Source organism: Blennius ocellaris (assembly GCF_963422515.1).
Source record: "Blennius ocellaris genome assembly, chromosome: 4".
In the NCBI taxonomy this organism is placed as follows: Eukaryota; Metazoa; Chordata; class Actinopteri; order Blenniiformes; family Blenniidae; genus Blennius; species Blennius ocellaris.
The window spans coordinates 10,331,817-10,358,665 of NC_137653.1; the positions used below are offsets into that span (position 1 = coordinate 10,331,817).

Genomic DNA, 26,849 nt, shown 5'->3' on the forward strand with positions numbered 1-26,849 from the left:
TAAACTACTATTTACATGCAATGATAATCCTTGTAATGTAGAGTGTTCTGGTAATAATCTTGCATCGTTACATGTACTATATGTTCATTAATATGGACTTTCCATTTTTTAAAGAAATACATCTACGAATATATATTATAAAATGCATATAAGTGACATTGTTTGGTCACTGTTATCTAAATAATGCATGGTAGTGTAAGGGAAGTATAGCTCAAGTTCATGGCTGGTAACAACAAATGTACCTTTAAGAAGTGCAATCATCCATCTGAGTGTGAACAGATTTAAATGTAAACCATCTGTTGAAGTATTTTTAAAATAAAAGGACACGTGTAGAGTATGTGAAACCTTTGGGTAAAAATACTCTTTGCATTTTACGAGAATAATCCAGTAAGACCAGTCAGAACATCCCTGCTCATGCTCACTGAATCTGCCTCTTCACCTTTAATCCCACACTTAGATTACCTCAAGTGAAGCCACTGTTGGATTTTCACTGTGTTCAGGTGAAGCATATGGCTCCAGCATCTGTGGGCCTATTTGCAGCCAACAGTTCCCTGCTTGGCTGCTACAACAGCAGATATATTAGGACTAAAGCCCACGACTCTCATTGACAAAATCTGATTTAGCCACTGACCGTATGCTCTCAATGGACTCCAGCCTCGCCTCGGGTCACCAACTATTCCTACTTTGGCTGATGCTGCCTAATGAATGCAATTATTTTCTGATGTGCACACACACTAATGTTAGTCATCAAGTGATGAGTCATGGCACTTTCAAACAGCTGAATCATGTTGACCTGTCGGCGTCCTTACTCAACTGCTGGTCACTTGTGCTGCACTGAAAAATTATTAAATCTAAATACATCTATCGATCGAGTATTTGAACCAAAACACAGACTCATCAGTTCAATGTAAACTATAAAAAAAATAAATTAAAAATAAAAATAAATATATATGTGTGTGTGTGTGTGTGTGTGTGTGTGTGTGTGTGTGTGTGTGTGTGTGTGTGTGTGTGTGTGTGTGTGTGTGTGTATTTCATCAGGAATCAAAAATTATTTATAGTACATGGAGAACCTTGTCATTAGTGGGACTGCATATTACTATGATATTACATCTTGTGATCACTCACCTGAGACACAAAGAGTTTGCCTGAAGAGTTTGCATGTTTCCCCTGAATGTTTTCTCCAAATCCTCTGGTTCTTCCATGAGGTCTGCCTGTAAATATTTGTGCAATGGTAATCACTGCAAAGTGCCTGCAGGAGTAACTGGGAAGCTGTGACTGTTCCACTTATATGTTGGGGGAAAAGAAAAAAAACATCTGCATGCAGTCTAACTGGAAACTTATTTTGAGCTCATAAAAGCTGATAAAGCTTCATTCAATTCAACATCATTTGTTCGACATGAAAAAAAGCTATGCCTATTAATGCTCTCTGTAATAAAACGTTGATGAAGTCAGAAACAGCAGTATTTTCATGTGTGGAAGTGATGATAGTCAATAGAATATCCAACAGTATCATTTCATCCATGTATTATTTTATGCAGCGATGATTTTGTTGTTTGACATTTATTTACCTTTTATGACCATGTAGGGGTTGTCATTATTCCCTAAAGAAGGGGTACATCTAACCAAACAGCCATATCTGCACATCACACTGAAGGAAGGGGGGGGGGGGGGGGGGGGGGTTGTTGTCCCCGTGTCTCTGCTCCCGAGCTGCAGATGGAAGTCCAGTCCAGGTTTTGTGGTGGATTTCTCTGGCAGGACGCAGCAATCTGCAGCATCCCCACACGTAGCCAGCCAGCCACACACGCTGTCCACCGAGCCGCTCTGAAGTTACACCATTAAAGTAAACAACAAACATTTATAGAAAGATCACCCCGTTTACTAGAAAGGGACGCACTTTATATAGAAACAGCCCTGTCCATGCAAGCACTTTATGAACACAACGCATGCGAGAATGCCTTTAAATAACCAACTCTACATCTATAAATGCATTGTGCCCATTTGCGTAAAATGTGCAGAGGAGAAGGAAGACGCACATTGTCGAGGTTTGATCGCGTAAAAAAAGCTGAAGCGCATGGTGACTTTGAGGAGAAAACTGAGGCAGAGCTTTTTTTTTTCTTCTTTTTTTTTTTAAGAAAAACAAAAAGTGAACTTCCTGTTTCGGGGTGGTCCACAGACTGTGGAGAAAGGGAGGGAGAGAGGAGGGAGGAGTGAGGAGGAGGAGGAGGAGGGGGGAGAAGGGGGTGCGCATTCCCGCATTGACTGTGCAGCCAACTCCAGGGCGCTTTGCGGGACTCCACAGCCGAACATGGGGCTCGGTTTTGTCAACGTTTGCGCAAAAGCGACTCTGAAGAATTAAAAGTATGGGAAAACGCTCCTGAGGGGAGGTGGTGGAGACAATGCGTCGGTTTCTGTGAAGAATCCAGTCATCTCCATCCGAGCGCGCCTCCAAGAAAGTAAGAGAGAGAGAGAGAGAGACAGAGAGAGAGAGAGAGAGCGAGAGAGGGGGGAGAAAGAGCGAAAGAAGAGAGGGGGCTTTACTGGTAACTCCCGACTTTCGCAGTCCCTGGACCCTCTGAGCTCTTCCAAGGACTCTGGGAAACAAGTCAGAAAGTTTCATGCTGAATGTTCCCACATTAACCTGAGGTAAGCGCACGTTCATTCATCCTGAAATCACGCCCGGTTATTAGAGAGAGAGAGAGAGAGAAACATTGATTCGAACGTTAATAGAGCCTTTACGCATCATTACTTAAGTATCGGAAAAAAACGTGGAGGCGTTATCATTGACTGTAAGTCGTGCTGATGCTTGATGATGATGATGATGATGATGATGATGATGATGAGGAGGATGATGATGAGGATGGTGATGATGTGTGTCTGGCTGGGAGGATAGTCTTAATTTATTTGTGCGCTGCAGAATTTCTGTAATTGAATTGCATAATATCCCTAGAAGATCAAATCTTGATTCATTCTCACGGAGATTGTTCTTTTTCCCTTAAAAAAACCCAAAACAAAACACTTCCTTTCATGGTTTCATCTCGAATTGTATGTTTGTTCAGTCCTTTTCCTGAACATTTCAAGACGAAACTGTGGCACTGGTCTATTAATGTCCGAGCATCTGAAAGTATAAATGTTTTCCTGTTTTGAAAACGTTTGTTTCATTTGATAATTTGCTTGTTTTGGGGGATCCGAGTGTCTCTTCAGTTTAAAATCATCCTGCAGAGGAGGGTGGCAGGGCCACCCGAGAACAGCTGTTTCTTGTAACCTGAAATATTTGAAGGTGCCAATATTTTTTTTTCCAAATGTAAGTCAGCCGACTGCCAAGGCACCAACAAAATAACACTGCCAGTGAAGCTTTAGAGGACAGAAAACTCCTGCAAACACCCCACTTTCCCCCCCAGGAAACTGGGTGCCGAATGACCAACTTTCCTTTCTTTTGAAAAGGAAGAAAAAGAAACGTGAATTGAAAGGATCATAATCTATCTTTAATCTGTGAAAGAGTATGGATTGTAATCTAATTATCTCAGTAAGAGTTTGACTGTAGCTGCTAATGTGGGAAGATTAGGCTGATGGTCTTCATGTAGTGGCCCTGGACTGAAGAGCGTCAACACTGGACTCAATAGAAGAGCCAAACTCTTATTTATTCCAAAGTGACAGTGAGGAGTGCTGAGCACACAAACGCACCACCTCCCCTTAACAGTATTTGCACACGCACAAATACACACACACACACACACAAAGGCTACAAATTTACGAACAGAGGTTTTTACGTACACTTCAAATTGACAACCTGCTATTTTTTTTCCAACAATTTCTCAGTTGTCGATCAAGATTTGATGAAATTTAATTTCCAAGTGACTTCATGAATATCTCCCATTGAATAGCAGCGGTGGGACCCTCGTCAAGGTTGAGCCGGGGGAGTTTTTAAGGGAGTAAAGTGCACTTGTCCTTTGGCCACGTGTGAAAAGCTCCACAGGGGAGCTTCCTCACCCTCCCTGGTCTTTATCAAGTGTGTTAAGGCCAAAAGGCTCTTTAATGGGAATGCCCTTAAACAAATAGATCATACAGGAAGCAGCTATCGTCTTGAAGGCGGCCACAGGTGGGGACTGACCTGGTTTATCAGCACCATATCAGTGCCGTGATGAAGTGTCTGTCAGGATGAATACAGTTGAATTCAAGGAATGTCACAACAAAGAGGGGCAGGTTTTAATGTGGGTTGTTTATTTGTCATCGTCTCCTTTGTTAAGTCAAATTTTGATGACTGTTGGCACGGCCAAATACACCAGGTGTTAATAATGTGAAATTTAGTGTTGCACTATCGGCCGCTGGTCATGTGACCCACACGTAACCAGGGGCAGGCAGCAACAAGTGGTGTGTTTTTGTCCAGATTCCATTTTAGTCCGCTCAGCAAGAAACATGCGTCACGTGATGTCTTTCACCCCCCCCCCCCCCCCCCCCCCCCCCCCCCCCCCGCCAACACACACACACACACACACACACACAATCCTCCTCCTCCTCCCACCTTTCAGAAAGAGGGAGGTGAGCTGGAGGGAGAAGGAAGGCGGGGGTAGAAAGACCACCCTCACTGGGATCACAGCCCCTCAATCAGACCCTTTCACACCCTGTGAACCTGAAACAATCAGGGTTTAATAGCAGCTGTCTGTCTGTGCCGGCCCTGGCTAAACCCGACGGAGGCTCACCGAGCAGAGCCGATCAGCTCCGGCTGCACAGAGAACAGAGCAGACAGGCCCGGGATGCTCCAGAGGACACATAATCAAAGACTCACATGGACATTTCTTTTCTGTCCTCATCCCCCTGCCACCTCTTTTCTCCTCATAAAGAGATGGCCTGCCCCCTTATATCTCTGAGGATCTGATCTCTGAGGGTTATTGTAGTTCATCTCCCGGGCTCCATTCATTTTTCCCCACTGTGTTATATAATTCCTTTTTTTTTTCTTTTTTTTTTTAAACATTTTCGAGTGACTACATGTTTGTTGTTGTGGTTGTCATTAAGCTGTAGCCTATCCCGTCAGAGCCATGTAAAGCTCTCAAGATGAAGCTCTGGCAATGTGCGTGAAATGGTCTACTTCCTGTCAAACAACTGTTGAATGCAGTCATATCACGCAAATTATTTCACAAGATCTCCGAGAAATTGATATTGAAACCATTAAATAATGCCAAATTGAGGCTTGGAGGGGGGTGGGGGCTTGTTACTAAGTAGTGGGCTGACACCAGAGGGCAAAGGCATTAGACACTTAAAAAGCTTGAATCGCATTAGCCAAAGGGCAAACATAATAGAAAGGGGAAATGTTGCAGTCATGGGAAATATTCTGAAAATCATTGTTCACGGTCACTAGGCGCTTTCCCACCCATTAAAGGGTGTATTAGACAAATTGCAGCCGCGCAGATTTGAAAATCGAAAGAGTGATAGTCAGTTCAAAGCAATTGGAAAAATTAGACAGGGGTCAACTGAGGTTGACGAGGCTTTAGTGGAGAGAAAGTCAAGCCAAGTGTTGAGTTAATAATTGTTGCAAAAAGCGATTTCATGGGATGAAATGATTTTCTTTCATTTTAGACATCAAACGGGAACCCAAACAGAATATTTCACAATGTTTCTGTTTAATTCATCCTTTATTCCGTGCAACAGTTTGCACGGCAAGAGGAATGTACATTTTTCCGTTTTAGTAAGGTTTATTCTTTTTTATGCGGGCCGGTATAAAATGAACGATGGGCCGGTGGTTAGGGACCTTGGTTACGGAAAACAAAGGTCCACAGTGCAATGGTGGGTAGGATTTTACCCCCTTTCTGGTGTACTTATTAATCCTTATGCTTTTTTTATTTTAGGGGGGGAAGATGTTGAAGCCTATCCCACTTGCACCAAATGTGAAATTCACAAGAGTAAATCTTGACTGAATTCCAGAATTCCTTCATTTTACAAATAAAATAAATTTTTGTGACGGCAGATCCATTGCCAGTAAATGGCATTTGTTTATAGGAGCTAGTAGAAGTCATTGCAGCTGATGATAGCTCAAACATTTGTTATGGTTTTGCATTTTATTTTGCCTGCATTACATCCTTATAAAACAAACCATACCCTGCTGAGGTCTGGTTGCTGGTCCGTAGCAGACAACAGCGAGAATAATGCTTCTGGTTCTGTTTTGCTGGAAAAGCTGTGTTTTTCTTGCAGAAGCCTCGGGCACAACGTGTATGAGTGTAATATAAATTTAAGCACGCTGCTAACAGTAAAAGGTGGAACCCATCATCCCCCTCTATTCTTTGAATTTGTGTGGTAGCTTTTTATGCATCCACGTGTGTGTGTGTGTGTGTGTGTGTGTGTGTGTGTGTGTGTGTGTGTGTGTGTGTGTGTGCATCAGCGTGTGTGTGTGTATGTATAGGTGTGTGTATGTGCGTGTGTGTGCAATGGCAGCGTGGCACACGGGTTACAGTTGTCTCATGTGGTTGATATTAGAAATCAAACTGGTGCTAATAGGTTCCAGGTGAGACTGAATAGCTTTTGTATGCACAAACAACCCACAGTGATACTCGCTCATTCCCCCCCTGTTACATTAGCCGCGTTAGTAACAATGGGCCTGCGGTTGGGGTTACTTTGAGGGATGGTGGTCGGCCTGTGGATCACAAAAAAAGCGAGACGTTAGTGGCGTCTCTGGAGGAGGCAGAGAAAACCCAGGCCTCGTGAATGTTCGAAGCTGGATTTACTTTCCCGATCAGGTCGATAAGGAGCAATCGGGAATTCCAAGCAGCGTGATCAACAACTGGACGCATTCGCTGCTCCCAGATGTGTTTTCTGTTGTCGAGTGCCTGTGGCCGTGTGCGTTTCACTGTGTGTGTTCTCCGCCACTGATGACTCATGTCGCTGCGCTGTCCTGTCGACAGGCAGAAAGTGAAGAGGAGGCGGTGTTTATTATTTCACCCGGTTGCCATAGCCACGATGCTTTTGGGTACTGCCATCGTCAGTGTAATTACAACACAGTGGCTGACGGCCGCCTCCTTCACTACCTGCAACTCTGATGGACGTGGAAAAAATGTCAGATCCGTGTTTCTCCTGCTGTTTCAGACAGTGGAAGGAGGTAATCCTTGGAGTTTAAGTGTGACATGGCAAACTTTTAAATGTTTTTGACTTCCGCAACTGATTGTAATGCAAAGTTTCATTGGACTGAGGTGGGGCTGAGCCCTACCTGATGTCATCAGAAAGGACTGCATGCAAAGTATGCTCTTAATTCTTTAAGATTATCTACAATATTTTTTTGTCTGTGAATAAAACTTTCTCTTACATAGCACATAATTACTGTGTGAGGACTGTACTCCCTGGTTATTAGCCTCTTCTTGCGGGTTTCCTGCTGTGTTTTCTCCTGATCCACACCGATTGTGCATTCGTGGTGCACGCCCCTCTCTCACCATGCAGTGTGTATTACATGCAGTTAAGTCGTGGTAACCTCTGTAGCACCATTAGCAAAAGGTTTTAAGAATCTTTTAAATTGGCAGCTTTATCGGTGGTCGAATGGTTGGGCTCCCATCTCTAAATCAGCCACACCTGGCTAGAATACTAACATTGACCTAAAGAAAAAAAAAAAAAAAGTTTTTTAATTAACTTTTTTAATTTTTTGATTAGCTATCTCCAAGGCTCAACATTTTTACTGAATCTGCGCCTCTACGGTTGTTATAATGTTGTGGCGAAAAGGTTGTGCACCCTCTTTACTTTGTAATTCAATGGTGTCACTCGACCTGAAAGAAAATCTTGCCCCACCAAGTATTTACATCGAGAAACGCCACCGGTCTTGCATGAGTTTATGATGGGCCTTCTGGACAACAACTCTGTTATCTGAGATGAGATAGCGTCTTCAGATTCTTGGCTTGGTGTATGTTCTTGGGCAACTTGCAGCTTCACATACCACACACACACTCCTCACAACATATACAGCAAGACTCCAGAAATTGTCATCTAAAGCTGCAAAAACAAGTGATTAATCGTGTTTTGTATGTTTCGTGCTCATGGAGGCCAAAAGCTGCTGGGGTGCGTAATATTAATTCACGCCGGAACATTCAACTAAAGTCAAACATTTTGCATTCCTTTTTTTGTAATTAATCGTTCAGTTTCATTCATTATGGTATACATGTTTTGTTATAGTTTAATTTTATTGCTATTCAATTGTCAAAAAATATGCATTGAGGGAGTGCTTTTTCTTTTTTAAGATAACTTCAGCCTTTCATATCAGTCACTGTGTGTTTCTGACTGTATCTTGAAGGCCATACGGAGGTCCTGTCACTTTATTGACCAGTATATCGGCACAAAGCTCTTTTTCTCTACTTGGTGGTACTTTTGAATTTTCTACATATTATCATCAATCCTGGAGTTTTGATTATAAGAAGTACAAAACATGTCACTTGTTATAGGATATGAGTGATAAAGTTGATTTTCAGCAAAACTGCTCAGAAGAACAGTGCACCCCAGTCATTGAGTGTGAATGCAGTCGAGAACTGTTTACATGAGTAATGATTAGAATCTGGACCAACAATACCATCACATTTGCTCAATCAATCCCGTAATTCTTTGCACTGTGAGGTTGGACGTTTGCGACATGCGTGCATGATCCCACGCCCAGTTTTACCTCTGAGCCTGTCAGTATTGAAGATGGATTTGTTAGCCTCAGACTCGTTATGCAAGTCACTGTTGTGAACTGTGTGTAGCAGACACACACATGGAGAAATCCGAAGGGCGGTTTGCATCTAGTCTCACTGGATCGCGAACAGCTTTCCACCGCCTCCTTTTATCCAGTCGTACCTTCAAGATAGAAGTGTTTACATGATGCAGATCACTAAAGGTCAGCGGATTTAGTTTAGGTGCAGAAAAAAAATGTAAAACAATGGATGGCCTAAACCACTTTGTTGCTTCTTACTGCATGTTTATGTGAAGGGTTGTGTAGCGTGTGTATTAGTTGTGTGGTCAGTCCTCCAGACCCACACAGAAAAGACGGAGACTCTTTGTGTAATCTTTTTTTTTTCATGACCGCTCATCCAAACGTTCCATTTCCTTTCAAATAAATCTCCCTCATTCCTTTTTTTTTTTTTTTTAACTCTGTTCTTCCCTGCCCACTCTCCCTCTTGTCTCCCTCGCTATTCCTGTTCCTCTGCTCTGTAAGTAAGTGACAGTTGAGTGAAGTGACAGTGGCCTGCTGGTGCCACGTTAACCGGATCAGATGCCATAACAGGAAGTGGGTCCACACTCGTGGAGGCAGCGCAGTGACACGACGCATGACTTATAACCACTGCAAGCCAAATGCAGGCCGAGTCGTCACCGATACACCGACATGAATCTGCAGTGGGTCAAAGGTAGCTGCGCCCTCGTGTTCATGTTTGGACGCGACAGCAGGCCCGTGCAGCGCTTCAATTGGACATCCGGGGATTTTGACGCTAAATGATGATTCAGAGAAAAAAACTCTGTCTCTTTCTTTGAATTCATTTGCAGCATCTGTTGATTATATTCGTGGCACAAACAAGACGGTGAAGCCGACTTCAAAGAGAAGCATCTGCAACCAAACGGGATCCATTTGGGCTAAACGGCACAGCAGCGTACGATTAACAAGCGGGGGGGGGGGCTTGCTTTGTCGGCTTTGTGATAGCTCCATCTTTCTTCTTTAGCATCAAATATTGTTTACGGTTGTGTTCCCCGAGGGCCACGGCTGTGAAAGTAAACTGGAAACAACTTTACGCCAAAGACATCATTGAGAAAAATACAATTCCCTCCAGCAGACAACAAAGGTTTTGCACGATGTAATTACCTCAACTACAACAAACCTTTGCGTTTGTATCATTTTCATTCATGAAAAAAAAGAAGGTGAATCTTTATAGGGAAATAGTTTGTTTCATATTTGATGCCTTTATTAAACCTTTAGGAAAATAATATTATTGGCACAGGCTGAGAGAAAACTTTCCGTTTTCATTAACAATGGAATTTGTTGGAAAGGAAAGAGAGTAAAGGGCGAGCGAGTAAAACATTTCATAGTGTATGTGGAGGAGTTAGAGAGTGTGAGAGAGAGAGAGAGAGAGAGAGCAAGAGAGAGAGAGAGAGAGAGTTGCAGATTGTTTTAAATCCGCAGCGAGTCAGGCTCTCAAATTTATGCCCATGGGCTGCTTCTTGGGTGGGCTGCAGGGAGGGCGGTGCGCTAGCTGGAGCAGGGGAAAGTTGCCGACTCCAGACTGCTCGCCTTGCTCTGAAGCTTTTCCTGCTGGAACACATTTACAACTCAACCGTCCTGACTGGCTGCTCGGCCCGGCCCGGCCCGGCTCGGCTCGGCTCAACCCGGCACGGTCCTGCCCTGCCCTGAAACACTCAGCTGCACTCACTCACTTCTTCTGACGCTGTTAAGCAACTGCGGTTCATTTTTTTTATTTATTGCTTTTTTTAATCACGTCTATATTGTTAAAACTGTGGAAACCCTTGCACATGTTTTCACACGATAAAAGATTATTTGTGTTTTGTTTTGTTTTTCCTGGAACAATACAAACTTTTATCGCATTCTTTTTATCCTGCTAATACCACTGTTGAAAAATCATGTGGTGGTTCACTTATAGTTCTATTGATACTTTATTGTTTTAAACATGGGATTATTGTTGTAATAAAAAGTCAAAAAGTACACAGATAGTCAGTCACCAGAGTTTCCTGCTTTTAATATTACAAACATTTTCATGTTTTTGCTATTTCCACAAAAAATGTAACTGCAGTCTGTGATTACTGTATTATTAAGCTATAAATGAAATGTAATTCATTGTGTTCACTGTAGATTATTACAAACATTTATAAAATGTGTGGGTATTTCCTTCTCAAGATGAAATTAAGTTTCCGAAAATTCCCAAGCCTTCGTGATTATTCAGTGGCTTTTACAGGTTTTAATTACATCTTTGTTATATTTATTGCTGGTATATTGCTGGAAGATTCTACAAAACTTTGCTACAAAAGGTTTGCAAATGTTACATGATGGCATTTTCTTTCCTGAATATTACAGACTTGGATAACATTTGCATGGATTGGATTACAACTGCAGTCTCTAATTATTACTGGTTAGTCTGGTGTTTAATATCATAAGTTATGGCTTTATTTAATTTCAAAACTGTGAAAACCATACAGAGATTCTAAATTAATAGTAGTAGTTTAGTAGTTTTGGTGTTGATTCCCCAAGAATCTTTGAACTGCATTTGCAAAATTTTGTGGCGGAACTGTGGTTATTCTGTGTGTTTGATGGCTTTCATTGCTGAAATTACTTATTTTTGTTTTTATAATAGAAATATTGCTTGAATATGAAAACAAAACCGTGTTTTCTTTGGAACCTTTCAAAAATGTTTTGCATTTTTTCCTACTATAACTGACCTGCAGTTACTATTATCCAACAAGCACAGATAATCCATGTGTTTGGAGGCTTTTATAGCTGTGTTCACTCATTTGTCAGATGGGATGCTGGGATATTGCTGGAAGATCCAACAGATCTTTAAAAAATACGCAGGAGTGTTCCATTGCTTTCTTATTCAATTATCACAAATATTTATTTTCTATCAGCATTTCTTCAAAAGACTGAATGCAGTCTTTGTCTTTTACTGCTGAGTTGAGCAACCAGGATGACTCAATACATTTTTTTTTATGACGTCTTTGTTGTTTGAAGCACTGGAGATACAAAGCAGACATTTTCACAGGACAGAAATGATCTCTTTGTTTTTATACTCGATGGTTATGTACCATTTTTTTTTTTACGTCTTACATTTTTATACTCGATTTTATCCTTTTTCCTATTTATCTCCTGATTGCAACCAACAAAGTAGTTTTTTTTTATGGCAATGACAATAAAGTTTCTGATTCTGATTCCGATTCTGTTGCAAACATTTCTTTTCATTTCCACTGAGGAGACGTTTTCACTTGAGAGACAGAAGAACCAACTCACATCTCAGCCTAAAAACTTGGATCAGATAAGGCATAATTCTGGCTGCTCTGTATGTCGTGCCAGCAATGAGTGTTTGTTTTTCTCAGCATGAGAAAGATCTAGACCCACATCGAGCCTACAAATAGATTGGACAAGGGAACATAAGTGCACGCAACAACCAGTAATCAAGCAGTGTCTTTTTTTTTTGTTCTCTTGTATATGATCTTCATATAATTGTGGCAGTTATACTAGTTTCTCAAAGATTAAACAGAAATGTTAAGCATAAACCCATCAGTTTGAGGTCTTCTTTTGCATTGTGTCTTACTTTTGCTCTGACAGGACAGCTTAAGTGCTCAGTTTGTGTAAGTTTTGAGAGTTGGGAGGTTTTCCCAGCGCTGGTCTGAATACACAGCGAGGGGGATGATGACATCAGCAGCATGTAAATCAGCTCGCAGCAGAGCAATAATCTAAACTTTAAATATAGAGGCCATTTGGTGGGTCGGTTGACCACAATAACGTGCTGACACACACAGGGACACACACACACACTCCTAACTGCATACATACACACAATTTGAGACAAAAACTGGGAGATCATTTATCCTCAGATTATAAATTTCACCAAGGCCTTAATTAAAAAAAAAAAAAGTATTTCTTCAGAACACAATGCAAAATGTATTTTTCCTTTCAATTCTGCATTTTTGAAAGAAATGCTGGTTGGGTTTGTTACTTTTAATCTCCCGGCCAGCAGACATGGTTCATTCCAGCTTGTGTGTCTGGCTGCTTTGCGAGCTAATTCACTCTGAAGGTATTACGGTTATTGGAAAGCTTGTAAACCATTAAGTCTTTATTTACAAGAGAAGGAAAAGTGGGTCTGGGTAGCCGTGTGTGGGGGCAAGCGAGGTCTCGGTCTGAGCGCTGACCCCACTGTAAGTGATCAGAGGGGCCGAACGTGTCGACCATTGGGACATCTGGTCCTGTTTGCAGCAAACTGCAGACCACTCCTCAATTACATAATTGTGCCCATTAATTACATGAGGAGGGCCTTCGTTTCCTGGTAGCCAATAAATAACAAGAAGAGAGCCAGTAAAGAAGGACTCTAAGACACACATGATTATAGTGAGTGTGGTGAAACATGAAACATGGCCTCCCATGTATGAGAGCCGTCCAAGGTTAAAAAAGCCACATCGTATACTGCGTTTTCCATGTATGCTTTGTGTGTGTGTGTGTGTGTGTGTGTGTGTGTGTGTGTGTGTGTGTGTGTGTGTGTGTGTGTGTGTGTGTGTGTGTGTGTGTGTGTGTGTGTGTGTGTGTGTGTCTGTGTGTGTGTGTCTGTGTGTGTGTCTGTGTGTGTGAGAGTGTGAGTATTTCATGGGGGCCATGCAAATCACCCAGGAGATGGCTCTCTGAGCAACGCAGGAGCGAAGTGACACAGCGGCACAGCTGTGAGTTAAAACCGTGTTCCTGACGGTGAAACTTGACGGTACAGTTTGTTGTTTGTTCAGCATCAGTAGCCCCTGTTTTCGGCCACACACTAAGCTCCCTGCGGGGTGTTTCTCCCGGAGAAGACCTGGAGATGTGACCTTACGTACAGGTTGTGACCGGATGCTTGCAGGTGGGGCTGTTTCACACTGTCTACTGAAGGTAAAGCTGCTGCCAGACTGGAACCTCACTTCACCATAGAGCTTCGCTGGGAAATTTTACAATGTATATCCCTATTTTAAAACTTGTCATTTACACAGGAAAGGGCCTGATATACTGCATTTTGAACTCAGTATTGTTTAGTGCTAGATTTATAGGATTTCAAACGTGGCTTAAAGTGATACCTATGTGCCAATGCATTTATTTAAACACATAATTAATACATTTATTTCATTTCATTTCATTTCATATATTTATTTATCACCATAATTTCCCAAATTTATTTCCACAATTTCACACATACATCAGTGATTATAACTTGAATGAATATGTTAATACTTTGAAAAATAGACTTCCATAAAAGCAAAAGGCCTTCTCCTCACATGGGCAGCAGTGAAAGCCTTTTCTAAAGCCATTTTATTGTACTATGAGGGATTAGAGATATATAAAAAAAAAAAAAAACAGTGAAGGTTTCTACAATCTGTCGTATAAGTTATTTCGATGCTGCACAGTGCAATGTGAAAATCATGAATGTGTGTACTTAGTATGAAAGTATATAAAAGATGTGTTTCAGCATTGCACCATATTAGAATTTTCTCCAAACAGTTTAGGTTCAGCACTCATGCTACCTTGATCGCCATGCGATTCTCTGCTGTAGCTTGTAGCAGGAATCACAGTGTAGATTGTAGTGAGAATGCATTTGTGTCATTTTCACATTGTCACAAAAATCTGTTACTATATATAACTTCAGAGCAGATTTTAGTCCATGGTATCAAAACGATTGCGTGCCTTTCACATACCAATCCCTATACGGTTTATTCAAATAACAGAGTAGGTCAGAAAATAATATGATTTATTTACACTCATTGTAGGATCCAGTGATTTCCAAGAGGACCCTATCATGGAATCGGAAGTATTTAATTATGAAAGAAATTGTGCTGATATTTTAACCACATTAGTTTTCCATATTTTGCTTCCACATTGCCAAAGGCATTTTGAACAGGAATCGTCAATTTCCATATTCAGCACATGAGTTCATCTATCAGAACCATTGGTGTAAATATTGGTAAAAATGGATGAGCTCTGGTTGCTGCTTCGAAACAGTTAAGGAACACCCCGAAACGCCATTCAGCTAAAAAAAATAAAGTACCGGTAATTTTTGTATGTTGTGCTTTTTTTAAAGTAAGAATTGGCTTTGAATGAAAAAGGAAAAACCTAAAAATCAAAATCTTTTAGAGCAATCTCAATTTGAAAGAAGCAAAAAGACTGAACTTGTCCATGTAGTCTTTGCAGTTATAATTAATCATTGCTGAATCATAAAAATCATCGTTCAAACTTCCTAGTGCTTGATCCTGTGTGAGTCGAGGATGCAGAGCGAGGACCTGCACTGGTGTCAGTCCTGCAGTGAGCTGACCTGCTGCTGCACTCAGCACGAAACAAATGTTGGAATGACAATGTCGCAGCTGTTGTTTTTTCAGGTCCAGAGCTGTTGTTTGCTCCTCCTGCTCCTCCTCTGCTGCCTCCTGTACTCCTGTACTTTGGATGCTCCTCTTGTCTCGATCACTGCCTCCTTCCTGCCAGGTGGGGGTAATGGTGGTTAGTGGTGGTGGTGGGGGGGTTCATTTGTTAGACAGGTGCTTGCACCGTAACGCACCTGCCAGCAGAAGTTTTGAGGGGAGCGTGAGAGCAGGCAGGAGTAACTGGTGGGGGAAGAGCCCCTCTGTGTCTGTGTGTGTCGGGGAGAGGGCAGGGTACAGTGAAAGGACGGGGCTGTGAGAGCGATTCTCTCGGTCTTTGGGTCGCGGCGAGGATCGCAGTACCATGCTGGGTATTTATGCCGGGCTTATGGGAGCAGACTCAGCTGAATACACAGAGGGTCAACAGGGATCCACGCTCACTTTTCTTTTCACACCGTACGTACGAACGCTGTGTGTTCGACGGGCGACCTGTGCGGGGAGATTCCCCGCCTTTCACCCAGTGCATGCTGGGAAAGGGCTACAGCTGCCCACCTCACCCTCTGAAAAAAAAGAAAAGTATTGCATGGCTGCTCGTGTGTAAATTTGTTATGCATTTTCTTTTACAGGCTGATCACAAGACTTGTCTCGTGTTTTGTTCACACTGCTGGAGGTTCACATTAATTTAGGTTTGAATACAAATGTTAAGTTTGAGTTCTGTTTGGATGCAGATGCAAATAACCAAGAGTAAAAAAGAATAGTGGATGGACTTTATTTACACAGTACATTTTACTTGGGGTGAGAAGTCAACCTGCTCCACTAATCAAGCCATGACATACAGGTCATTGCCACAGACACAAACACAAACTAACAAACAGGAAAAATCATTTATTCAAATGATTTGTTGCATATTGTTGTAGAAAAGCTGTTTTTGTCAGAATATATCTGTTTATTAGTGAAGTAGAAAAGAAGAAAAATAATGCCACATAATAATCCTGTTCTACTTTTCCCTATACAGTATTATTATTCTATTATAAGTTTATCTTGAGCGCTAATTGGAAGTATTTGAAAATGGGTACATTTCAGTGATTGAGGTTGACGGTTTTATGTTGTTGTTGTTGTTTTTTTAGGCTACTTGTTTATGGTTTTTGTTCAAATGAGTGAACTTGTAGTGAACCAGGGGAAAATTGAACGCACAAGTGGACCTTTTAGTACGGGTAAATATACTTTTGTAATTTGTGTGTCAGAAGGTTTTTGTGTTGTGTTTTCAATGTGTTATTATTTTTCTTTACCAGTGTTTAATGACATCAGCTGACTGTGGTGACAAGTGAGACACAAATGAACCTCAAATGCACATTTTTAGAGGGATAGAAGGATTTGAAGAAAACACATGCATAATCTGGGAGAACATGTTTAACATGTTTAAGTGATACTTTGGATACTTTATTTGTAACAAATAGCACCTAAACATGTAAGACAGCAGCACTGTGGACATTTTATGACATCAGAATGTTAAAACTTGTTTCAGAAATCATAAAATGTTTCACATTTAGAAACATTTAGTTCTAAATGTTGAGAAAACATGATCCTGACCAACTTTCATGTCATATTGTATGTTATATATATATTTATAATTTTGTTTCTCTTTTTTGATAATAACTTAGAGGAGGATATTTTTAGATCGATAAGTATTTCAGTGAGTGTCCCATGAAGGGGTATTGTCTTTGTCTGTTTGTTGTCACTACACTGTCTTGTTTTGAACTCTTGTGTTTCCTCTTATAATAAAACATAGTTGTTTGCATGTCCAGGTAGGAAACATTAAACCAATCAAATCAGGTCAACTGGACATATAACCAAGCTGACCTGCAATCAATTGCTTTGAGATAACAGTCTACAGTTTATACCAATCTTAGCTTATATCTCTTGTCTCTATATAACCACAAACCCTCACAGTGTCACTCCAGTTTCTTCTAATCTGACGAGTCAGGAGCAGGTTGTCGGACTTTCCCGACCAGTGATTATTTCTCCAGCCGGTAGCCCTCCTCTCTATTCCGGCTATTTCTATCCCGGACTGGACATGCAGTTGCTCTGCTACGGCGCATTTATTGGCCCTTATTAGCTGGCACCTGTAGTCCATTAAAGGCCCGGACTGCTGACAGTGTGACAGATACATACAGCCTTTGAGCCGTCGGTGTGCGGACGGCAGCACTTCATTCGGGATATGAGCGGAAATTTGTTTCGCTGTGGCGAACAATCGCTGGACGCTCAAAGTTTCAAAAGCGGAAACCCACAGGATCCCCTTCAAAGGGGTTATTTATCGACTCTTGTCTTCTGGCACAGCTGTGGAGCAGAAATGTGGTGAGCACTTGTGTTCAATGCGTGTCAGTGTGCCCGTGTGAATGTTAAAAGTTGTGCGTGTGCATGCCTGCTGCCTGCGCGCACACAGTGGGCCAAGGCTCCCACATGTGGATGTTGTGCAAAAAGGGGGATAGTTGTTGGTGAATCGCTGGACTTTTGGGACCACAGTGGTGCTTGTTGTTTGTCGGATACCACAATGTGATTGGTACAGCGTTTGAACGGCTGTGCTTTACAGAGTTTTCGATGAAATGTGCAGTCAGCGCTGACTTTTTAATTTGGGTTACATGTGACCACAAGTGACAAGATAATATGGAGTCTAACAAGTCATAAAGTTCAGTCAAAGGGGCAAAATTTAAGAGAACTGATCTCTCACAAACCCCCTCACAACACTGCAGTTTATATACAGTATTCCTGAAAGCCAAAACAAATGCACTAAACAACCCTGGTTCTTTTTGCAACTTCAAACTGCTTGGACAGTCAATTCAAGACATCTCAGACACATTTATCTGTTCTTGTTCAACTTAGCTACAATGATGGTTTAGCTGGAAGATGCAGTGTATGACTGATCCACTGGGCTTTTTATATTTTAAGAGCACTTATATGATATCTTAAACCTGCATGATAATAGATCATTTTTACCTTTAGTTGTCTCTGGGAAGGTAATAACGGAGTAAATGATTCAGTCAAGATACAAATTAATAATATAATGTACTTTTTGGGAGTCATATACCGTAATCCAGCTTTTTAACACTTTCACATGGTCTTGTTGATCCAAAAACATTGTTTTCAAAGTTTACTGCCCAAAATCCAGCTTTTCCTTGATTTTCAGCCATTTGAGTATTGGATCATATGAGCTGCATTCAGAATCTTCTGTCTTTGTGAGCTGGACTCACTTGCAGTTCACTTTACAAGCCCTTGCCTGGTTTGCTCTTAAGTTTTATGTGCATATGTTTTATGTAATCATAGTTTAAGTATCTTGAACTTTCATGTAACTTGAATTGCACTGACAAATCACTGTTATAAAGCTACAATTATGGATGGGGGGACTAGAGCCTTCTAGTTAATGGTGAGCTGAATCCTTGTGGCTGCTGCCTGTCTAACTCATCTTGTGTGTCCCGACTCACACTCCGGCTTCCTGTGGGATCCAGCTGAGCCTCGGGGCAACGGGATGTCTGTTTCCAACCAGCCAGCTCTGTCACACATGCTCCAGCTTGTCAGACGGAGTTTGTGCGAGGGCGACGGGATGTCAGTGTGAGTGTGTGCACAGGAGCGCCTATAGGTCTGTGGATAGCTGGCCTTCTCCTTGTGTGTGTTTAGATGTTCAGAGATATGGATGTTTTTTTTTTTTTTTAATCTATGGGCTTCAGCGACGGTCTACAACACGATAAAAAAATTTAATTAGTCAGCGCTCGCTGCTTTCCAGGTTCATCTCAGGTTGCCTAAATACACTTTTGTCTTTGTTGGTTTTTGTTTGTGGGGAGATCAACACAGGCGGGAGAGATGTAACGTCTCTGGTTGCAGATTTAGAGACACGAAAAGGTCGCAAGATCTCCACTCATAAGCCTGTTTGACGTTAGAGATATCATAGTTTTTAATTACACTTGGCATTTGATGGCCTTTTTGCAGAGGTAGCAAGTAATGAAGTGCTTTTTTGGTATCTGTACTTTAGTATTTATTTTTATGATTACTTTTATACCTTTACTTTGTGCATCAGAACATCAATATCGACACTTTCCCCCCTCATGTTCTGTAAAATGGCTCGTCACTTGTTTTTTGTGAGGATGATTCAGAGTTAGAGTGAAAAATAAATATTGATATTTGTTAAGTTAGATCTATAATGGTCAATTAAAGAAAAAGCTTCCCTAAAACACAAGTTTTTTTTTTTTATGGAATTGATGGTGTTTTATATAAAGTTCTGCCTCATTATGACCTGTTTCAATATTGCATGCCTTCAAAACAAATAACGCACATAAACACACAATAGTTCTATCTTCATGTGAAGTACATGTATTGGTGCACACAACAACCCAGACCACAACTAGCAGCCCTTAAGTACATTTCAGAATTTGAATATTATTTACTGAAGTAAAGAGGTTGGATCTGTAGTTTTAAGTATTTTTTTGCACAAGTATCTGATCTTTGACTTCAGTAAAGAACGTCAATACTTTTGACGGTTGTAAATATTAGTGTGATTTTGCACAGTCCAGACTTCACCATGTAGCGCTACACTTTGTTATAACTTTAGTGCAGATCCTTGCTGTCATTAGACTGTTTAGTCTCTTTTGCTAAAATCTCCAAAATGCCAATTCACCACTCCATAATACAAGGAAACTCTACACCTAGCTGCTCCAAGTGTTCTTTATCCTGTTATCAATGTAATAATGTTTACTTTAACCTCTATCTGTGATTAGGGAGATTAATGTCAACAAAACTGTCACAATAATGTATGTCCACCATCATATTTTGAACACTTTGTAAAGCAATTCTGCAATTTGTTTGGGTTTTTTTTTCACCTCAAAACAAACTGTTGAGTGCTTTAATTTCACACCATCAGGGGCTTTGGCATGTTTGTGTGGTTCCACATCATGCCTGATCACTCACTGGAGGAACATTAGGCGACAGTCTGCGGTGTGCAAACATCAACTCGTTCTGTGTGTTTTTCTGTGCAAGCAAAACTGCGTGTCTTGAAGTCGAACCTTTGCACACACTGCGGCATAGTTTACCAACCCCGGTGGTTCTTCCCCCTGCTGGTTGGCCATTGGAGCGGACTGGCGGTGGTGTCTGAGGTGTGTGGCTTACCACCATGTCACTGCCTGCAGGGCTCTCGCTGTCTGTTGTCACCTTTACACACAGGAAGAAGCTGCTTCCTTTCTCAGATTGAAAAAACAAAACAAAATACTCAATAAAAAAAACCCACTGCTGACAAGAACATTTGACAAATGACAGGTACGTACTCTCACAATTTCTGCAGATTAAAAAAAAAATGTGTTGTGTGTAAACCTAGACTGCACACACTAAATCAAAGCCGTTATTCTGCATTAAACTAGTAGAAATCACCATGACCAACCAGACTGACTTAAACCTGGAGCGCTTGTCAGATATGTAACATCTATCTTCTCTTCATCTGTCTATAAAAGCAACAGGTTTTAGTCTTTGAGCCATGTGTTTCTGTTCTATCAGAGCTCCATATGGCTTCACTCAGACATGCATGCTTTCTGTTCTGCAGCCGAGTAGAAGTCAAGTAAAGAATAACAGCAATCAGAGTTTAATATTGTGTTTTTCCTCATTATTTTTGAATTTATATTTGATTTAATGCACTGCGTGCTGGGTTCTGCTGGATATTTACAAGTTACACCATACAGTTTATATGAATTACCTAGAGATACAGAGGTACAGAAAGGAAACTCTGGTCTGTGGCTGGTTCTACTTTATGCTGGAAATGTTACGCTGGCTGACCGAGGAAAATGCACATAAAAGTAACTCTGGCTTCACATATGGAGCCATTAGAATAAAATATAGAATTACAATCATTTCAGCTAAGATGCATGTCCTTGGTGAAAGAAAGTTCAAACGTACAACTTTGTAATAATGCCAGAAATGTAAGTCTGCAAATAGTATATATGCAGGTCTATGGAGAGTACGAATAGAGTCTTGTTGTGAGCTGTGAAAAAAACATACAGTACTTCAGTGTGTACTCTCTATAGACAGAGTACAATATGAGACTGGGGTAGGATCTACTCTCTGGTCCAGGCTTCCACCTTTCTCTTGAATTCTTTTTATTGCTGAGTGAGGGATGAAATTATTCCTTCAATCATAGTGATGAAATATACTTGACCAGCAGACAAAAATGTATTTTAAAGTCCAAGTAAAGCAGAGCTGTCACGTCTGAGACGAGTAAACCCATGTGATTAACTCTAAACTCTGTGCATTTAACTCATCGAGATGAAATATATTGTAGGCAACAAATGGCATTAGTTGACAGGTGCTAGTTAAGCATTGCATTATGATATATAATGCATTATGCAATGATATAAATACATAAAATTTTACCCCAAAATTGAAGTTGTAAATCTTTATATTTTGCGAGAATACTTTAATTTTACCCTCTACTCGTTGCTTCCTATCTGATGTCCTCCAAGTTTTGATCTTCTCATGCTATCATTAGAAATATCAGTCTTCTGCAATCATCAAAAATTGTTCACATTTACTAGTATGTGCACATTCTCATGCATATGTCCCGTTTACCTGATACAACTCCTGACGCATCCAACTGGTCAACAAGAGGAGTTGATTCAAAGTAGGCACTGCAAAATCAGCAATTAGGAAGATTATTCCTCTCCTCTCCTCCTCTCCTCTCCTCTCCTCTCCTCTCCTCTCTCAGCAAACACACTGAAGAGCAAAGGTTTTTAACTTGGAGTGTTCGCGCCAGAGCTCTTCTGCTAACTGACCCGGGGCTCTGAAGAGCTGCACATAACAGGCGCCCACATTGGCTTTTGTGTGCAGGAGGGTCTTTACATAACCCACATAACCAAGCACATTGTCTAGCAACCAGCCGGCTACTGAAGAGCCTTGTAAATGGAGGAGGGGGTCTGCTCGAGTGGAGGCCGGTAGCCGAGTCGAGAGGCGAGCGAAGCTAAGCTAGGTCATGACTAAAGGCTGGTGCGTCGGCCTGACAATGCCCCAAGGGTGCTGATGCAATGAGCTTCAGGGCTCAGTAAGTGAGGAGACAAAAAGTGGAATTGGGAAATATTTTCTCATGTACAAAAATGAAGCAATAGAAATCACATTTTTTGTAGAGAGCCACCTTTTAGCCGGAGCCAATAATTTCTGTTACCTAACGCCCGTCACTACGCTCCCAACCACGCGACTCCACAAAGCCTGGCCTTCTTCACCCTGTTCCAGTGTTTGGGTCAGAGCCAGAATTCCCTTGGAACTGCCCAGGATGTTGAGGTATATTTTTCCTCCCAGCTCCCAACGATTCCTTTTTTTTTTCTTCTTTTTTTTTGCAAGATGTTTTCTTTCTACATAAGAGGAATATTTGCATGTCTCTCACGTTGCTTTGACCGGCTCACACCCAGAAAGACTTAAAGATCTTTGTGCGCAGTCTTTTTTTGGAATGTATCATGTTTTAACAGATTGGAGTCAAGTTTTTCCTTCAAGTTTACAGTTTTGCACCGCCTGAAATCAAATTTTTGTCAAACACCTTTTAGTCGTGAGCACAACAGGCTGATACCTGGGATTTTAGCACAGAGGCTCATTGTCAGCTCCACACTTCACCTCAGATCCCATGATAATGAACCATTTATCACCAACGCTTGATGCCCCTGTCATTCTTTACAGCTCCCTGCCAGCACAGAGGAAGCTTGTATTGTTGTTACTGAGATGTTGCTATTGTCTTACAATACACAAAGACAAGGTGTCCTGATGGCCCGAGCTGCACCGCTGAAAGACTTTCACGCCATTGTCACCCGACTGCAATCACAGGGCATGGCTGGAGGATGTGTGTGTGTGTGTGTGGGGGGGGTGTAGTGGAGATAGATGTGGGTTGTATTGGGTGCTTTTAAAATATGTGTGAAATGGGAGTATGGGTATTAAGGGTCTTGGCTCAGTTGGGAGGTCCATTGTGCCAAAGGCTGAGCCCCCCTAACTGGCATCCATGATCTCGTCCATTGACACAGAAGCTCTGCTCTTGCTCCCTGTGTGTTTTTGTCAAACCTCTCTCTCCTCATCTCTCCTCTCTCTTCTCTCCTCTCTCTCTCCTCTCTCTCTCTCTCTCTCTCTTCTCTCTCTCTCTCTTCTCTCTCTCTCTCTCTCTCTCTCTCTCTCTCTCTCTCTCTCTCTCTCTCTCTCTCTCTCTCTCTCTCTCTCTCATACTCATTTGCAGTTGGTGTCTTTTTACCTACCTCCCTTCTTTACCATTTTTTTTTCTTCTTCTCTGAGTCACAAAAAAAAGAATCTGGAGAGTCTGTCTTTCTCCGGTTTGAGTGAACTGGATTCAGCCTAATAGCCAGTGAATGGCAATGATGACAGGTCGCTATAGTTGTGTTTCACCATGGTGCCAACTGCTACTGTATGCGTGTGATTTAGATGTCCCAAAGGACGTATACTTTACATCTTGGAGCATGTGAACACCCCCTGTCTGTGGTGTGTATGCTGCAGTCAGGATTTTACACTGGAATCAACTAAATCTCAAAGAAACTAACAAAACTAAGGCATTTACATACATTTTTCCAACACTTTGCCAGCTTTATCTCCTTCTATTGTGCTCCCTCTTCTTATTATGCGTTTCCCTCTCTTTATGTAACAAAAGTAATGACACATGTAGTATTTCTGGCCCATTGTAATGCTCATCCCCTGCTGAATCAAAGCTACTAATTATGTAATAATGGCCAATAATGTAATAATTTGGGCAATTTCAAATGTAATGGAGCCACTGATATAGTAACTTGTAATGAAATATCAGAGCCGATATCATAATATCATTTTTCCAATTAGTTAATAATTGAAGCAGCATTTTGAAAATGTATTAACTGCAACCAATAATGTATTAAAGACAGAAAAAAATAACTTGGAAATATGATTTATTTCAAGCCTAAACCTATTTTGATGTAATAGTCATCATATTCATTCAACGAGGATGCATAGAAAATAGCTCTTGATTATGGTTATTGAAAAAAAAATTACATTATCGACAATTTATGACATAATTGCCTTATGTCATTTAAATTGGTCAGAAATACAATATTACATTATTGCCAGGTACTGTGTCATTGTTAGTTGATATTGAAATTTATTAAAATTGTTATTGGACATTAAAATACTATTAGTTGCTACAAAAGTCAAGATTCAACAAGTTCAGAAACAAGTGAAAGAACAAGATATAATCTACAGAGTGTAAATAGAATCTTATAATAGAAATCTCCCCATATGTCATGATTGCATTACTGATTTAATATAAAAACATCTAAATTGACCTTAAAAAAAAAAATCCACCGCTGTTTCTTTCCATCAGATCAGATGGAAACTCTTAAAAAGTATTGCAGTAACATTATGATTTGCAAGAATTCAAACACTAAAGTAGATTATATAAGCGTGTTTGTGTTTTTTTAAAACAGTGTTGCTCCTAATTTTCCAGTTTCTATCAGCAGTGTTTCAGGCTTCCTGCCACCATGTATGAAATAATGTTGAAATTTGATGGACAGTTCTGTCCATCAAATGTGGATCTTGCAAGGATTATAAATTTGCAATATATTGTGCAGCCATACTGTGCAATCTCAAAACCACGGAGCAACGTTTTTTTGTTGTTGTTTTTTTTTTTTAAGCCAGGAGCTGCTCCTGTAACATTACTACCTAAAGTTCCTGCAGCCAGGAAAATGTGTATCATTAGAATAACAATGTTTCCTCGCTCATACCATTACATGCAGCTGCTGACATAACTTGAACCACATTATTTTGATGTTTGCTCTGCAGCCTTGAGGATAATCCCTTCTGATCAAAGCACGCATGCTTTACAACCTTTAGAACCATTTGCAGCAAGACAATGCAAGTTCTCCTCTGTTTAAGTTCTCCTTTCTCTCCGGCAGCCTCGCGATGCGCTCGGGGTGACTCGGACACAGGTTGCGAGCGTGTTTCGGACAGACTGTGAATGTGTGTGTGTGTGTGTGTACATACACCTGTTTGCACAGTGTTATCCAGCTTGTATGAGGCCAACTGGAGTCACACGATTGTCAATAGTAGAAGTCTATAAAAACCCGTCGTTTGACAAAGAGAGAACAAACAGCTGCGGTTTGTTCAGGATTTCCTAACAAACACTCCACGAGGAGGGCCAAGGACAGCAGAAAAGGACGTGAAGAGGGAGATGGAGGAGAGCAGTTTGGATGGGACTCTGCTATGGATCAACACAGGCATGAGTGGCAACTAATTGCAGTGATTGGCTACTGCAGACTTAACACTGAAGAGAAACTATTGAAACTACTGATGATAAACACTATTGATATCCTGGTGAGCTGTTGTAATTGTTAATCATATTTCATTCATGTGAAGTCGCTTGTTTTTTCGAGCAAGAAAATGCAAAATATGTCCTGATATATTGTATAAGTTTTTATCCTTTTAGGACTTTTTAATGTCAACCTTCATTTCTGCAACTATTTTTAATCCTGATTAGTAGTTAAACATTAAAATAACACATCATATTTGTTAAAATGTAGAATTTGTCCTATTGGACCAAAAGAAAAATGTAATTGACACTAAATATGCATCACTGCTGTTAAATCCTTGACACTTGGGGTGACTTTGACTCAGTGTGAGTTGTTGTTTGGAGGGTCCTTGAGGAAAATGTTGTGTGCATTTTGCTTAACTTTGCATGGCAGCCATTGCCATGTGGATGAATCAGCAAATGTAACTTACAGTGTAAATCACCATAGGTGACATGTATTTATCATTTAATGTGACAGATAATATTAATTCACTTGTGTAACTGTGCAATTTTGGCAAGTATAATAAATCCTGACTGCATCTTCAGTAATCCGTTCCCAAGACTTACGGATATAAACTAAATGAAGTTAATTAAATTACACCAGGGAATAATAAAACAACACTGTAAAGCTTTGATTAAGCATGTAAACTATCGTTGTGAAGATATGTTTGCAATTAAGTTTCCTAACCACAGCTGAGAGATTAATGATCATTTATTTGAGGTTTGAATTGAAGAAATCGAGTCAAAGTACAAATGCAAGCAAACTGTATATCTCGTCATAATATTACCACCAGGATTATGCTGTCTTTCGGTTAATATACGTGTAAATTTAAAGACTTTTTGACGACGTCCTGTCATCGTAAAGAATGGAGGAGTCTCACGACCTTCTCATTGTCGTCCTTTAAATGTCGTCAGCCTGCTCAGTCAGACGTGACTCACATGTCCGCCGCGGAAGGAAATAGAAAAGAAGAAGAGGAAAAACATTTTGGGGTCTTCTCTTACCAAGAAGTTTAACATCTTTCTCTTTCAAGCCTTCTTATATTAACAAGCTTTTAGCTTCAATTCTAACTTCTTTTTTTTTCTATAAAGGTTGCATTAATGCAGTTTTCTTTTCAAGAACAGCTGCTGATTAGTAAATGTGTGAAATGTAAATGACAACAGTGTCCCTGGCTTGCACTGTCCCTCGGGATAAGCCACCACAATGGGAGCACAACACTAGAGCCTCTTGTGCAAACAAAGTGTCCCTCCAATGAAGGAGGCGTTTAAAAATGATCGCTCCTCCACAAACAGAATGTGATCCTCCTCTCTCGGTCCCGCCACACCACCACAACCTCCTCAAACCCCCACTTTTTTCTTATTCTCTTCTCCTTTTCTCAACCCATCCCCTGTGCCTGTAAGACATTTGGCCTAAAAAGTGACAAACACTCCCCCGTTTTGCACTCCCAAAGAGCACTGCGCCTTTGTTTTCGCTTTCGAGGGGACGATCGGTGAAGGAGTG

At 40.9% G+C, this 26,849-nt stretch overlaps 1 protein-coding gene across 1 annotated transcript in view; it reads left to right on the plus strand.

The window, feature by feature from the left end:
* The first annotated feature begins 2,394 nt into the window (after positions 1–2,394).
* Positions 2,395–26,849, plus strand: part of gli1 (GLI family zinc finger 1) — a 58,995-nt gene continuing 34,540 nt past the window's right edge. Inside the window, exon 1 of the mRNA XM_080494689.1 lies at positions 2,395–2,643. The gene's annotated coding sequence lies outside the window, so the exon portion shown is untranslated. The remainder of the gene's footprint in view (positions 2,644–26,849) is intronic.